This window comes from Cibotium barometz, chromosome 10, assembly GCF_041138505.1.
Source record: "Cibotium barometz isolate CiBa-2024 chromosome 10, ASM4113850v1, whole genome shotgun sequence".
NCBI classification, from domain to species: domain Eukaryota; kingdom Viridiplantae; phylum Streptophyta; class Polypodiopsida; order Cyatheales; family Cibotiaceae; genus Cibotium; species Cibotium barometz.
The window spans coordinates 29,213,100-29,227,971 of NC_141055.1; the positions used below are offsets into that span (position 1 = coordinate 29,213,100).

Sequence of the window (14,872 nt, forward strand, 5' to 3'; positions counted from 1 at the left end):
CTGCTTCCCCACGTTTGTGTTTGCAATACCTCCAAACCCTAACCCTAACATCTGAAAGCCTTCATCAGTGTAGTGAGAGATTTCCAAAAGGCAATCCTCTCACCTCTATGGTTAGGAGCATAGAGGTTGAGAATACCAATGCGTGTAGTACCCTGCATAAGAAGGATCCACTGTTCTCTTGCAGGCAAAAAGACACCATGTCCAATGATGCAAGGCAAGATCAAAGCTGAAACAGAGATACAGACACCACCCTTGGTACCAACAGCTGGTGACCAAAAGGTGTGTCCCGAGAGAAGCTTGCCTGATCTCCGACACTGGCTAGCATCCAGTTTATGCTCTTGCAAGAGCAATACATCCATAGGTCCACCTATGACTGCACAATGAAGCTGGGTTTTTACAATTTGTTTCTATTGACGTGGAAAAAAAACCCCAAGACCCTGAATGTTCCAAGACACAATCCTCATAAGGACTCAGAGTAGGAACGACCGGATCTCATGGTTGACGAAGGACCCCCTTTAGAGGTGGAAGTACGTCTCGCATAGGTAAGGGAGGGAAAATTTAACGATGTAAACCTTACCTCTCTCTCCCACTCCGGGGAAAAGCCAGGACTAGTCCTCAAAACTGGAGAGTTACCATGACAATGCGAATGCGCAACATCATCCTCAAGGGTACAATCATCCTGTAACTGTAATGCAGCATCCTCCTGTGAAGGATCCAGATCATGTGCCTGCAAAGCCTCGTCCTTCAAAGAAGGATCAACATCCTGTGAGGCAAGAGTTGCTTAGGGGTTAGGGTGCTCCACAAGGGGTGTGGGTGAAGGGGCAAGTGCAGGGGTCCGAGGGTGCCTACCATCCCTAACCACAACCCAACGTTGTGTGGTCTGCTGTGGCAAAGGAGTAACTGGAGTCTCGGCAACTGCAGAAGGCCTCTGATAGGCAGGATCACGCCACCTCCTAGCATGGCCCCTCGATCTGGGACAATCTCTAGCAATGTGACCTTGTCGACGACAAATCCGACACTGGTCAGGTCTGCCTGCAATCTCCATCCTCTAGTGGAAATGAGATCCGTCAAGTCTCTGAAGCATAACATGATCATCAGTAATCGATGGATCAGGAACAAGCACAAGGACCCGGGGTACACCATCAAGAGTGGCGGTAACGGCCGCGGAAGCTGAGGCGGGAAAACTCGGAAGGACTGGTATCTCTAGAACTTGGCCAAAGGATGCCCCTATGGAAGCTAAAAGCTTCCAATAGGACCGAGGAAGTGCAAGGAACCGTAGTGAGACCGGGGTAAGGCGCTGATCCTCCGCCACTGGATCAAAGCCCACCTAGTATTGAAAGAAGAAAATCTTCCTAGGACCACGAGGGAAGGGGTTGCCAGCCAAAACCTGAGAAGTAGCTTCTGAAGAATGAAAGTCCACCTGGAAGAAGCCTCGACCAAGCAAACGAGTATCCTGGAAGTGCACTTTCAGCTCCGAAGGGAGAGCTGTTAGAAGCCATTCACGGGCCTGCGAACGAGAGGGGTGGGAACCATAAACTCTCGCAACAAGGGTGGTCATGACCTCAAGGTCAATGTCGTGCTGCAGAGAGGTGAGCTCGTCTTGTGAAAATTTGATGATTCTCCCGGCCAATGGGGGTGACGAAAGATTGGCTGCGGCAGAAGAAGCCATAAAGCCAATCAAAAAAAGTGGGCGGTCGACTTGAATCCAGATAAAATTGCGGCTGAAAAAGAGGCGGGTGCAGAAGAAGGGAGGCAGAGGCAGAAGCAGCTAGGGCAGCAAAGGCAGTGGGGCAGGCGGGGGCAGCAGAGGGGCAGGCGGGGATTGCAGATGGGGAGGCAGGGGCAACAGAAGGGCAGGCGGGGGCAGGACAAAGCAACGCAAGCTCACCACTTCAGCATCGTTGTGCCTAGTTTTGTCCTTGGAGTAGAGTACAATGGTAGTCAAGCCCAAATGGCACAATATTCAAGTCGTGACAGTATTACAATATTTAGGTTCGATTATTCATGCAAATAGTATGTACGCCGCTTATAAATGACTTGGAATCATCTTTCCAATTTCCATTAGCAAGATGCTTCTAGAGGTGAAAAGCTTCCAAGAAAATCAAAAGAAAGCAACATGAGGATATGATATTTTACATAGAATAGACCATCAAGAAGAGCCTTCTCGATCTCCTAGAAAAGTATCATTTTTGATGCTAGAACTCAATCAAGGTCAAGAAAGACATTAGCCACATGAGCCAAGCAGCCACATTAACAACTTCAGTAGTTGTTCATAGCTCACCAGCTCACTAGTTGAAGGATGAGCCTTATCTCCTTCAATGCAGCATTGTAATGACCCATCTGAAGCTTCTAAGCGTTTTGATGAGCTGGTTAAGCTGAACAAGTTTTTTGGCTTCAAAGATCCTTTCTTGATGGGAGACTGTTTTTCAAAGGTACTACCTCCACAAAAGTTGTAAAGCTGATTTTCTTTGTTGTTCCTGTTGAAGGTGGTCCCACCCTCTAGTGGGAGATGCTTGAGAACCAAAAATCATGCATAGGCTACTTGCAAAGTAGCTACTTGTTGGGATGGATTCTTTGCCTTGGGAGTTCGCAAAATTGTGATAATAGAAAGGACTAAATTTTATCAGAATTTTGGAAAATCTCAAGATTCGAGCCATTGATTTTAGAAGCATTTTCTTTAAGCTCAAACCATATCAATGAAAGAAGATGATGTGTAGACCTGATAAATATTGCAGGCCCAAAGGCATAATATTTCTCACAGTGTGAATCAGCAATTGGAGAAGCTAAGCAGTCAACTACCGCTCATTTGATTGAGGAACAACCATGCTCCATGGTCTTCATAAATGCTAGGCTGCCATCTTTCGTACGTAGGCCCCCTAAATAGCATTTGTCCCTAAAGGAATCCCATCAGTACAGGACATGTAACACAATCCCCTAAAAAATTTTACATACTTGGAAACAAAATTAGGAAATTTCTTGCCACAACGGCGGTCTGTAATGCCAAGTAATCTGGCTGGATTGATACGTTGTGCGCAAGGTCTTTCGCCGTCTATGCATGCAATTTGACCTGTCCTTAAGCTTCCCCTACGAACCCAATAGAGTATGAATGATGTCAATCCAAGTGGAGCAGATGGAGTTAGTTGGAGGGGTGAGAGTACCCTTAATGGTCTCGCTGCAAAACAGGCCGGCCATATATGTCATGCAGCTATGTTGTTGCTAATCTCCCATCTCGGATTGGTGCATGTAGACCAGGGCTCTGTTGACCTGTTGGGGGTGGGACTTGTATCTGTGAAGCTCCAAGGCTAAAAGGCCCTGCGATTAAGCATAAACAAAAAGGATTCACACAAGACACTAGCATCTAGCTCACCGCCTAATCACAGAGTCATTCAGGCTCACCCTTGAGCACAAGGAGATAGTAGCATCCCCGAGACATGGCTTCACGTGCAACTGTCATTGGTTAGCATAATACCGAGCATGGTCTTGAGCACTCTTTACGTTTTTCCTTGTAACTTTTAGCATATCCTGCATATCTTGCAAGAAATCTATTGTTGATTGCAACTTCATCCCCCTTAGCCCTACGATAACAGGTGATTTTGCCCGATAACCGTACATAAGCATAAATTGGCTAAAACCAGTAGCCGCATGCTTACTACTGTTATAAGCAAACTCAACTATGGAGGATATCTTCCCCACTCAGAGTGTCTCTTACATACATACACCCTTAGTGTAGCCTCCATAGTCTTGTTCGTTCTCTCCATCTGATAATCCGATTCAGGATGATCCGAAGACGACATGCTCAAATGTGTTTCCAATTTGGAGAACATTGATTGCTAGAATTGTGTGGTGAATTTGAGATCCTCGTCACTGACAATTTGCTCAGGAAATTGTCACCGGCCTTTGTATTTTGACATCCAAAGAACCAAGAACAAAGGAGAATCATCAAGGTTTATATTCCACTGCAGAGAATTGAGTATTCTAGAACTTGAGGGTTGTTGTCCAAGTTGTATCCAAAAGGAGCAACTCTAAGATCGAACAACACTAAATCTTTTGTACAAGAGTCATGAGACTAGCTATCTCATGGAGACACTATTTTATTAGTGAAGGAATCCTAGGAGCCCATCTTCTTCATCAAGCCTTTCATCTTTCTCCTCTTCTTCTTCTTCCCCCTCCTACTAGGTCACTCTCTCCGCGGCATGGAAAGTAAGGGAAGAAAGGTAAGCGCATTGCGCAAAGCTAAGGAGTTCAAAGGAGGAGGAAGGACGGTGCGGTTTATTGTTATGATGATTGGGCTTTTTAAAGTCCAAGATATGTGTTGTTTCCTGTTGAGAGTTGTGTTTTTTTCAGTTGTGTGTGTAACGTGATCCTTGTTTGTTCGTACCCATGGGATCCCATAACTAGCGTGTGAAACTAGAACCATGTGTGTGTAACGTGATCCTTGTTTGTTCTTTCCCATAACTAGCGTGTGAAACTAGAACCATGTGATTTATCCTTGACCAAGAAAACTGGCATGAGAAACCATGAATCTAGATTTATCCTTGACACAATATGAGGTAATCCCTTGGAGGTCGGGGGGGGGGGGGGGGGGGGGGCGCTGGTGGGGTTGGGTTTTGGGAGGGGGAATCAAGGTCTTACCTATGTGTGAACCCAATCTTATGAGTGTGGTACTGTGTTTGAGTGTGAACCACCTGTTAGAGTGGTAAGAATAATATTTAGATTTTTGTGTGTGCTATGACATAAGTAATGATGTTAAGAGGTGAACCTTTGTACCTATAAAGATCTTGTACTTGTTTGAAGAAATATCACAGTCACATCATTGACTCTCCCTCTCTCTCGCTTTCTCTCTCTTCTTTATCCTTTTGCACACACAACAGACATGAAGATCTTCAACCCTCCATAGCTACAACTTTGTTTTCACAGAGTCGACCAGCAAAGACGATGTCTTGGTCACTTAGTAGAAGGTCTTGCAAACACTGCCTCATATGGAGTCTTGCCAATGGTTGAAGAAAAAGAGTCATTTAGAATAGCTTGAACCAAAGGCAAACATTGTTCCCACTTACCTTGATGATCATGGACATAACACTTTAGCATGTCAAACACCAATTGATTGCAAATCTATGTTTGGCCGTCTATTTTTGGGAATGCATTGGAAAAAGTTAACTTATCACCAAAATTATCAAACAATGCCCTCCAAAAATGATTGTTGAATCGATCCCAATGGGTATCCTGACCAAGCTTCACCCATAGACTATGCGTCTTTGTTCGAAGCCATGGTGCAACAAGGAGTGAGAGACCTCAGCAATATGGTACGTAGGAGGCCACCAATGCAATGGCCCATACCATATTGCAGAGTGCATCTCCGTCAGCAGATCTGGGTGTGCATAAGGCTATCCAAAGCAGCTTCAAAGTTGCCTTCATGCTTGATGGTTTAGCAAATGTCTAGTCTACAACGTCCTTGCGTTTGGCAGTCTTCGTCAGTCAACTCTCAGTAAGTTCTCTGCATTGTAACAATTCTCCAAAGTAATAAAGCAAATACTCCTGCTTGCGGGAGGGGGTCTTTCAGTTGGTATATTGCGACCCAATCTGGGGTCGTTTCTGCTCTATCTCTTTCTTTCTTGAGATCTACCTCCTGTGTGTAAAGGATTTAGTGGATTGCTTCATGCTCACTACATAAAGGTATAAAGAAGGTCTTGCTGTGCGCTACATGATCTAGCTAGCTGCATGTTACATTGGTATCAGAGCTTCTAGTTGTGACCTAGCTTGACTACATAAGTGAGAGCAAATCCGTGAATGGTAAAACTGAGGTCAAGAAAAACCAGTTAGCCATTCACCATGTGAGGAGAAGAAGAAAGAAGTTAGCAAGAAGGCATCACTGTAGAAGAAAGTGTCCATGAAGACACCACTCCAGAAGAAAGTGTCCCCGAAGACACAAGAAAAGAAGAAACGCTTCGGCAAATCACAAATATACTCCTTCAAGAGCTAATGGAGCAAAAGAGGTTACTCAGGCTACAACTACAAGAAGCAAAATAAGCAGAAGAAAAAAAAGAGCAACCTAAAGAGTAGTTTACAGAGTAGGGTTCCCAAAATTTTCAGCACATGCTTCTCATGGAGCAACAAAGAAGACAGGAACGTGATGAGGCACGACAGATAGACGGGAAGAACACACAACGCTAGAATACCAACACCAGGAAGCCATGCAACTCCAGCATCAGTAGTTGCTAGCAACCCCACATGCCAATCTTATGGCAACTCTTCCCAAAACGGCACCTGGTCCTAGTACCTTATCAACTGCATCAACCACTATCATACGAGCTCAACTAAATTTCAATAAGTATGATGGTAAGTGTGATTATTCTGCAGTTACAGAGTTTACTTCACTATTGGTTGAGTTCATCCAAGACTCTGGCTACGTGTGTTGCAGAGCATAGATCGGCATGCCGAAGGACTAGCATGGAGATGGGGGGGTCAAACCTTAGCCCCTGGCTCAGGGTGGTTTGAGGCACAGAACCTACGGTTTGGAGGTCAGCTCGCCTGCACTCCTCTTAGGGGGTTTGTTCTAATCACTCGTGTTTTGCGTTTAGGAGATCTGCGGGGTTGTAACATAGGCTGTGATAAATGTAAGTGATAGCTCTCTGTGGAAACTGCTACCTTCACACTTGAGGCGTGGTGCCCCCTACGCTGGACACATCTCCATTGTGAGTTGCAGCTGGGCATCTACCAATCCCGTTCGCAGGCTACCTGCTCCTGCTGGGGGGTTAATTGCTGGTCTGAGTGAGACTGGAGGGCGAGGTAAGTCCGGGAGGTGGTTGGTGGGGCACCGTGCACTCTGGGGCATGCTGGTGCTCCAAAAGGTCTAGGGCATTGGTTGATGGGTGGTGCTCCAGTATCCCTATGCTGGCATGGGGAAGAGAGCATGGTTGCACAATGTGCCCCATCTGACGTCAAACATATGCACCATACGGGCATCCAGAGAGTGCAATCTGCTGAAGAAAGAAGGAGCAGCCACATCAGTAATTGAGAATGTCTCACCAAGATGGCCACATTATTGTCTGTGCTTGAGTTTTAGTTTGTTTAATACTTAAGCTATGCCCCTTGGTTGGAGAAATGTGTTGGAGATAAGTGCACACTAGGTGTACTTCTCCTAGTCTAGTCTAGTGCCATGTGGTACCTCTACATTTATCCCATAAGTGAGTCTACTCTATCTTGTACTTCTCACCTATATATTGTAGGTGTCACATCAATAATCAATCAATCTTGTGTCTTGTCTACACTCATCTCAAGGTAACTCTTTGTCTTTCATTTGTGTTCTTGTTTCATTTCTAGTCTGCTCTTGCTTTCATATTTTATACATGGTATCAGAGCAGGCTGCTCCTGCCCTGTGTTGCCCGCCATAGCTTCAGGCCACCATCTCCCTAGCTGCGCTCAGCTTTTATTGGACCCCGCTCTAAAAACTCTAAGATTGCACTTATGATCTCATTCTTTGATCTATATATGCAGGAGGGAGCTACTATAGCCTCTCATGTCAATTATTTTCGCAGTCTTATGGTTCAGCTTGCATCAGTGAAGTTCCCCATCTCCGAAGATATTGCTATTGCTGTGCTTCTCAAAAGCTTACCTGACACCTATGCTACTCTTGTCACTACCTTCAAGTATCACAATAATCCTACTCTTGAAGGTATCATCAATGCTCTCCAAGAAGAGGAAAGAACAAAACAACAAAAGGTAACTGACACTGCATTTTTAGCAAAGAAAGGAGGTTCTAAGGTAAGAAAGCCTTGCACCCATTGTGGAAAAACTAATCATATGGAGAAGGACTGCTTCAAGGCTCATCCATGCACCATTTGTGGCCGTGATAATCACCGGGAGAAGGACTGCTACTCTAAAACCTCTACATCAGCCCCTGCATCTACCTCAGCCCATGTTGCTGCAGCATCTACATCAGCAAATCTTGCTGTTCATTCCTCACATGATGAGGAGTGGGCTTTCTGATTACTTCACCTTTCTTGTCTACCACTTTGACCACCGATGATGTAGGTCAAGGGGTTCTAGTGTCGTACTCATTATGCTTTTTGACCTCTCTCTTGTCCCTACCCAAGAGGCAGAGATTGCCCTTGAGGAGGGGATGTCTTCAAGGTCCATCTGTTTGTCTACAGTCAGGTCTACAATCAGTCTTCTGTCTATCTAGTCTTGTCTATCTGTCTATTTGTCTATCAATTTGACTGTGTCTTGTCTATGATCCACTCTTGTCCCTACCCTTGTGGACCCATATGAGGATATCACTTGAGGAGGGGTGTCTCAGGATCTTTTGTCTCTCATGTCTTGTTTCACAGTCTATCAGTCTTTATGTCTGTCTTCTAGTCTTGTCCATCTTGTCTTCTAGCTTGTCTCTCAATCCTTGTCTAGTCTCTCTGTCTTGGTCTTATCTTTTGTCATGTCATAATCTTGTCTTTTTGTTTTCCTCCTAGTGTCCACTTAAGGAGGGTGTTGGAGATAAGTTCACACTAGGTGTACTTCTCCTAGTCTAGTCTAGTGCCATGTGGTACCTCTACATTTATCCCATAAGTGAGTCTACTCTATCTTGTACTTCTCACCTATATATTGTAGGTGTCACATCAATAATCAATCAATCTTGTGTCTTGTCTACACTCATCTCAAGGTAACTCTTTGTCTTTCATTTGTGTTCTTGTTTCATTTCTAGTCTGCTCTTGCTTTCATATTTTATACAAAATGCTCCAGCATCCAGCCAATAGAAGTACGAGTCCCCGTGCATGGTGATAAATTTCATCCCTCTTTTGTTGTGGTTATATATATTAAATATCTAGGTGTGGCTGGGCCCTTGCTCAAGTGGCTTTGCACCATGCTGCATCATAAGGGCATGTGAGTTATTTTTTGGGTAGGTTCATTTGAAATTTTTCTATACAACTTATTCTTCAATTATCTTCTGTAGTGCTTTTTCAATCTTTCAACCTTTGCTCTGAATTGGCATGTATGTTTTTTTTATAGCTTTGGAACATCCATCAACCACTGTTGGTGTGAAAGTATGGGTTGGGGACTTGCCCAAAAAAAAGAATATCCAGCGAGACTTGCAGTTGGCATTTGGACATGTGTTGGGGTTACTGGAAATAAGGCCCAGTGTGGTTGGCAATGAAAAGACACGTGATCCAATTTGCAAAGGTTTTGGATACTTGATTTTTGATAATCTTGATCATGCCAAAAGGTATGTATGTGTGTACATGCATAGGTACACATGTATGCAAGTGTGTACATACGTAATGTACTCACGTATGCTCGTATGTAAATGCCTTTGCAGTATCGGTATGTAGGGTAACCTTGTCTGACAGGCGTATTTCAATTTGTTCTGCACAGTTTTATCTCAGTTTTTCAAGGTGAACCGATTTGCTTTGGCAAAATTGAGAAGCAGGTGTCTTACAGGATATTGACTGCAGATAGTGCAGATGTTATCTCATCTGGAAAAGGAAGCTCAATGAAGGTGCCCAGGTTGAGAGTAAGAGACAAAGCTGCTGTCTTGAAGGTAGCTGTCCCAGTTTCTTATGTGTCGACACCCATTTCGAAGCCAGAGTTGGGTTCTTCTGGAACTCTGGAAAACGATATCTCAGTGGATAAAAAGGGAGAGGGAGAATTTACACTTTCATTGCAGCGGAGCGACCTTTCAGACAAGGATATTACAGGTTTTGATGTTGAAGTGCTGCAGAATACAGAAGAGCTGGGTTTATCTCAAGAGTATAATGAATTCTCAGGAGAGGAAGATGATGATGACGACGACGACTCTGAATTGGCCACTGAGACAGACTTGGAAATTTCTTGCTTCATAGAGGATGGAAATCAATGGCCGCTGATGATGGTATTGGCCTTCATCACGAGAACAACACCCTCTCCATGGATGAGCCTAGAGAGGTTGAAGGTCAGCATGTGAGTGAAGATGACAGGAGAATCGAGGACTTGGAAAAGCGATTAAGAAAGAAACTGGAGGATGCAGGTTTTGGATCTCAAAAGAGTATGCCTAAGGAACAAGAGGTAAAGCCAAGAGGCACAATGTCTGAAAAACAAGTGCTAAAACCAAGGGGCTTCAAGGCGGGAAAAATCCCAACCCTCAAAACGGACAGCACCGACTGGGAATAGCCTGAGTTCAGTAACAAGCAGGTAAGAGTTGATTTACATGTTTTCCGATATGACTCGTTGTTGCTTGACGCAACGATTCTTTCGAACTTAACCACAATTGCTTTAGCACTATGTGTATTCAAATTGGGGGGTTTAGTTTTAGTGTGGATCCATTGGGCTCTTTTTTATGCCTAAATGTGTGGACACGGGTGTACCTATCAAGGACCTAAGCAACATTCCAAGCTCTTTTTGTGTGCATGTGTATGGATAAAAGGAGAACTCACTGCCATATCTTCAAAAACTCTGTCAGTGTCCGGTGTATTATGAGATCAGGGGGAGATTCCACTGCCTATTTAGAGAGGGGTTTGGGTCATTATCTCAGGTTATGGAGTATCTAGATCAGCATTGTCTCGGACTCTTCTTGTTGGAAGATCCGACGACACAGAGAGTTGCCATTCAAAGATCGTCGACCATGGCACCCATCTTAGTCTACCATCACCAGTTTTTCCACCCACAAGATGACGAAACTTAGACGGATGAGGCCACCACAGTAGCGACGAGGGGACCACCATCTTGGCCCTCGATTGGAGTTGCCCTGCCTCATGCCACCACACTTGGGAGAGCCAGACGGCCTCACCCTCCTCGACCTCGAGCACCCTAGGCTCACTAGTCCTAGATTCATGAGATCCTCACCCGCCACTGAGCATCTGTAGTTGCTATCTTGTCCCAGGTTCTCCTAGGCCTTCCAGATCTATGGATCCTCCTCACCCCCTCACCGATGCTGGACATCCTTTATGGACCCTTACCACACATCGATGGATAGCTCCCTCTCCACACTCACACCCCCGTATCCTCTACATCCATTTTGTATCCACGATGATGAGGATGGTGATCCTCCATGATGAGGATGACAATGATGATCCATACATATCTACATTTACCTAGAGATTAGTGTTAATTCTTTTTGTTATGTTGTCTTTTTTTCCATGATGAGATATGCCATGGACATCATTGTATCACTTTGGTCTCATAGGCCCGTTGGGTCTTTAGTAGACGCTTAATATATCTTTCTTTCTTTCTTTCTTTCTCTCCATGGACAGTTTTGTATCACCCAGTGAGAGAGCTATATTTATGTTTTCTTTCTGTTTTATTTTCCATTCCATGATGAGATATGCCATGGACATTATTGTATCACTTTGGTCTCATAGGCCCATGGGGTCTTTAGTAGACACTTAATATATCTTTCTTTCTTTCTCTCTCTCTCTCTCACCTAGCCAGATGGAATTGCAATGGGACTTTATGGTCCGATCCAGGTGGCTTTGCCAAGACTTACACAGGGAGAAATATCATTTTTGTACAGAGAGTCATTACAGCCTGGAAAGGGGACCTTCTTTGCATATATAGCGCGGCTAGGCCGCAGGATTCAGATGCCTGAGGTAGATGGCACACCAACAGTAGTAGCACATTGGCAGTCACACAGGGCCTATCAGAGCGCTTCCTTTCAGATTTTTGGAAGAGGCTATGGGACAGCTTTTGGCCTAGAAAGATCACCCTCTTTCTTTGGTTGATGGCACACAGGAGTTTGGCAGTTGGTACTTGGTTGGCTGTTGGAGGCCGGTCACAGCTTGCCCGCGGTGCGGCCACCCTCAGGAGTCTGAGAGACATTGTCTTTGGGATTGCACGAAGCCTCAGCAGATTTGGCAACGGATTCTCCGCATCTTCGCTATGGACAGGGCATTGACCTGGATCATTACATGGGGCACTGTCGCTTGGGCCATAGAGGTTGGAGTGGTCAGGGCTTATGAGGAGGATGGGGGAGGGCTAGCCCTTCAAGTCTCTCTCCATTGTATTGCAACAATACCAGTCACAGCCCCACCTACAGGCGACCAGGATCATGCCATAGATGGGAGATTTGCAGTAGCATAGCAACTTGGCATATTTGGTATGCTAGATGTAGCGAGGCCATCGAGGGTGCCCACACTCTGCCGGCTGATTCCATCATGGATGACTCGATATCATTCACACCCTCCGCGGTTAGTGGGGGAAGGTACAGGGAGGTTCTGACCACATGCGGAAGCGGCGGGAAGCTTTCTTGCGGCTTTGGAGACCTGGCCCATTCTTCACAGATAGAGGCAGTGACCCCATTTGGCATTACAAACCACCTGTGTGGTGTTTCCCCCTTCCCCCCCCCCCCCCCCCCCCCCCCCCCCTTCTTATGAGATAGTCTTCTCCTCACAAAGTGGCCAACCGGAGGAGTGGTGTCTCTTCCCCTTTTGATCATTTGCTTATCACCCTTAAAAGAGGCGAGTTCATTTCTAGCCCTTCGTGGTTGCTGTTTTTTCATTAACTAATAGAAGGATCTTCTTCCCAGAAAAAAAAAAGAGTGGGCTGCCTTCAAATATCAACTATTCTTGTACAAATCCATCAATACAAGTTAACTGAGATTATACAGCATGCTAGCCCATGAGTGCAATCCAGGCATCCCCAGATCCATGAGCTTTCTCATGCAATGAAATCCATGCATTTTCCAGGCAAACAAAACAACAGACACAAATAAAAATAAGCCATGCACACAAATGTAATAATTCAAACACACATTTTGGAAGAAACCCCATCTATTTACATGTACTTGAAATTTACAAAGGGTATGGCATTTGGCTCTCCAAGGTCCATCAAATGTCCATGCATTATGTATTGCATTTGGTTCTCCAAGATCCATCAAATGCCTAACATGCTTCTTTGCAGCCAAGATCTCGTAGATACAACTGGCATACACATACATGGGAAGCTTAACCATAAACATACCATGGCTACATGTAGTGTCCAACACCCATGTCCATGGATAATAGAGAATTTAGAATATGAATCCCACATGGCCTCCAAATGGACCGCTTTTTTCCCTTCCAGTACAAGCATGGATTCTCCATTTTTGGATCTCTCACAAGAAGAGATCAACCATCTGATTTGGTGGACCACCATGAAACCTCAATTTAGAGACTTTCAGAGGATGGGCTCAGTGAGGGCCCGGGTTACTACAGATGCACATGTCGCATGCCATGTGGATAGCAATTGACCAGGTGAGGGTATCTTCTCATTTCCCTAGGGTTGAGTTTGGTTGAGCTGACGGCATCCCATGAGATGCACGAGATGCACATATATGTAGAGTTAGCACCACTGGTGAGGTGGAGGATGAGGAGCACTATTTGTTCAAATGCCCACCCTACTATGAGATCCAAGGGAGGATTCATTTTCTGTTCCAGGACGGATTCGGCCCCTTCTCAAAGATCATGCAGTATTAGGAGTCAGGACTAGAGATGTTTAGGCATGTATTCAATGGAGCTTCGCCGTCACAGAGATCATTTTGAGACAAGCCTCCAAGAACAGAGCCTGCAAGGTGCCTCTCAAACCTCCATCATAGATTTCTTTGGGTCATAACCACCAACTATAGTGGCCCGACTGGAGCAGCGGGAGGACCAGCCAATCCACAACGGCCTAGATGGACGGTGATTCTCTGGCCCAACGTACACGGGATGTCGTGTGCACGATCTTTTCCCAGAGGCTTGATGCTCCAGATCTTACAGGCCTCATCCCTTCACTAGCTACAGATCTAGGATATCTTTTGATGACATGGCAAGCTCCCATGATGGAGGGGAAAAGCTATGGCTGCTTTGCATTCTATTCTAGAGGAGGATGGTATCACTGTATGACCACACATTGTCATCATGTAGCACCACATGAATACTTTAGCTTATGTAGCTATTTTACTTTTCCATGGTTCAGTATTCATCATGGGTCTTTTGAAAGCGTTAATATACCTTTCTTTCTTTCTCTCTCCCTTGTCAGACTAACAGTCGTATGCTCATGGTGGAGTTTGGAATGCTGCTTGGGTCCATAACAATACCCTGTTCTCTTTGTGTTGAAGAGGGACCAGGGTATATCCCCATGGTTGTGTCGTATCTAGGGGGTTTTGTAAAGGTAGTTGAATGTAGATGATAGGGAAGGTTTTGAATAGTGGGGACCCCGTTCACTGTTTGATGTTGTATGAGGATAACTAAAGCACGGTTTAATTTGCCAATTGCAGGTTGAAGAAGAGAGAGAGAGAATTCATGACAGGTGTCTTGGAAAGATATGGAAGGAGCCCAAGCAATGCCAAGTCTTGATCTGGTATGCAAACCCATTAAGCAAAAAGTTTGCCTTTTTTACTCCACTTTGTAATCCAGAGTGAAGCTAAAGCCCCCACAATGTGACATCGTGCAATCCATGGAGGCATTTACATAATAAGCCACTTGAAATCATGATTATAATTAATGTAATTAAATTCATGCATTCAAGTATGATAGACTTATGGTGCCATGCCTTTTAAAGTTTGTACTTGCAGCAAGTATTTTAGGTGCACTCATGAGTTTATGCTTATCAATCAAAATACTGTGACCTAAGCCTTCTCCTTATGCTGAAAGCAATGTTCTAGTACTAATTATTTATGCCCTTGCACGACAGTAACCTCTTCCCTCTCTACTCTTGACACATCAATCACCCCCCACCACACCCCCCCCCCCCCCCCCGCGCGCGCGCGTCCCTCCCTCTCTCTTTCTCTCTAATTGTGTTCCATTGACACTCTGAATTTAATATGAACTAATTAAGACATATCCATGAACTCAGTGAACAATGGTATGCTATGTCATTAAAACATATACATCGGTCCAGCAACTCTATCCATCAGTTAAGAAGGCCATGAGAGAGAGCTTAATGTCTACAA

The 14,872-nt window shown here is 44.9% G+C and overlaps 1 pseudogene across 1 annotated transcript in view; it reads left to right on the plus strand.

Annotated features, from left to right (window-relative positions):
* The window catches only part of LOC147634756 (uncharacterized), a 148,743-nt pseudogene extending 134,181 nt beyond the window's left edge, over nucleotides 1–14,562 (plus strand). The window contains exons 3-6 of the transcript XR_015266791.1: nucleotides 9,001–9,214; nucleotides 9,364–10,052; nucleotides 10,090–10,158; nucleotides 14,198–14,562. The product of XR_015266791.1 is annotated as an uncharacterized LOC147634756 (transcript). The remainder of the gene's footprint in view (nucleotides 1–9,000; nucleotides 9,215–9,363; nucleotides 10,053–10,089; nucleotides 10,159–14,197) is intronic.
* Nucleotides 14,563–14,872: the final 310 nt, after the last annotated feature.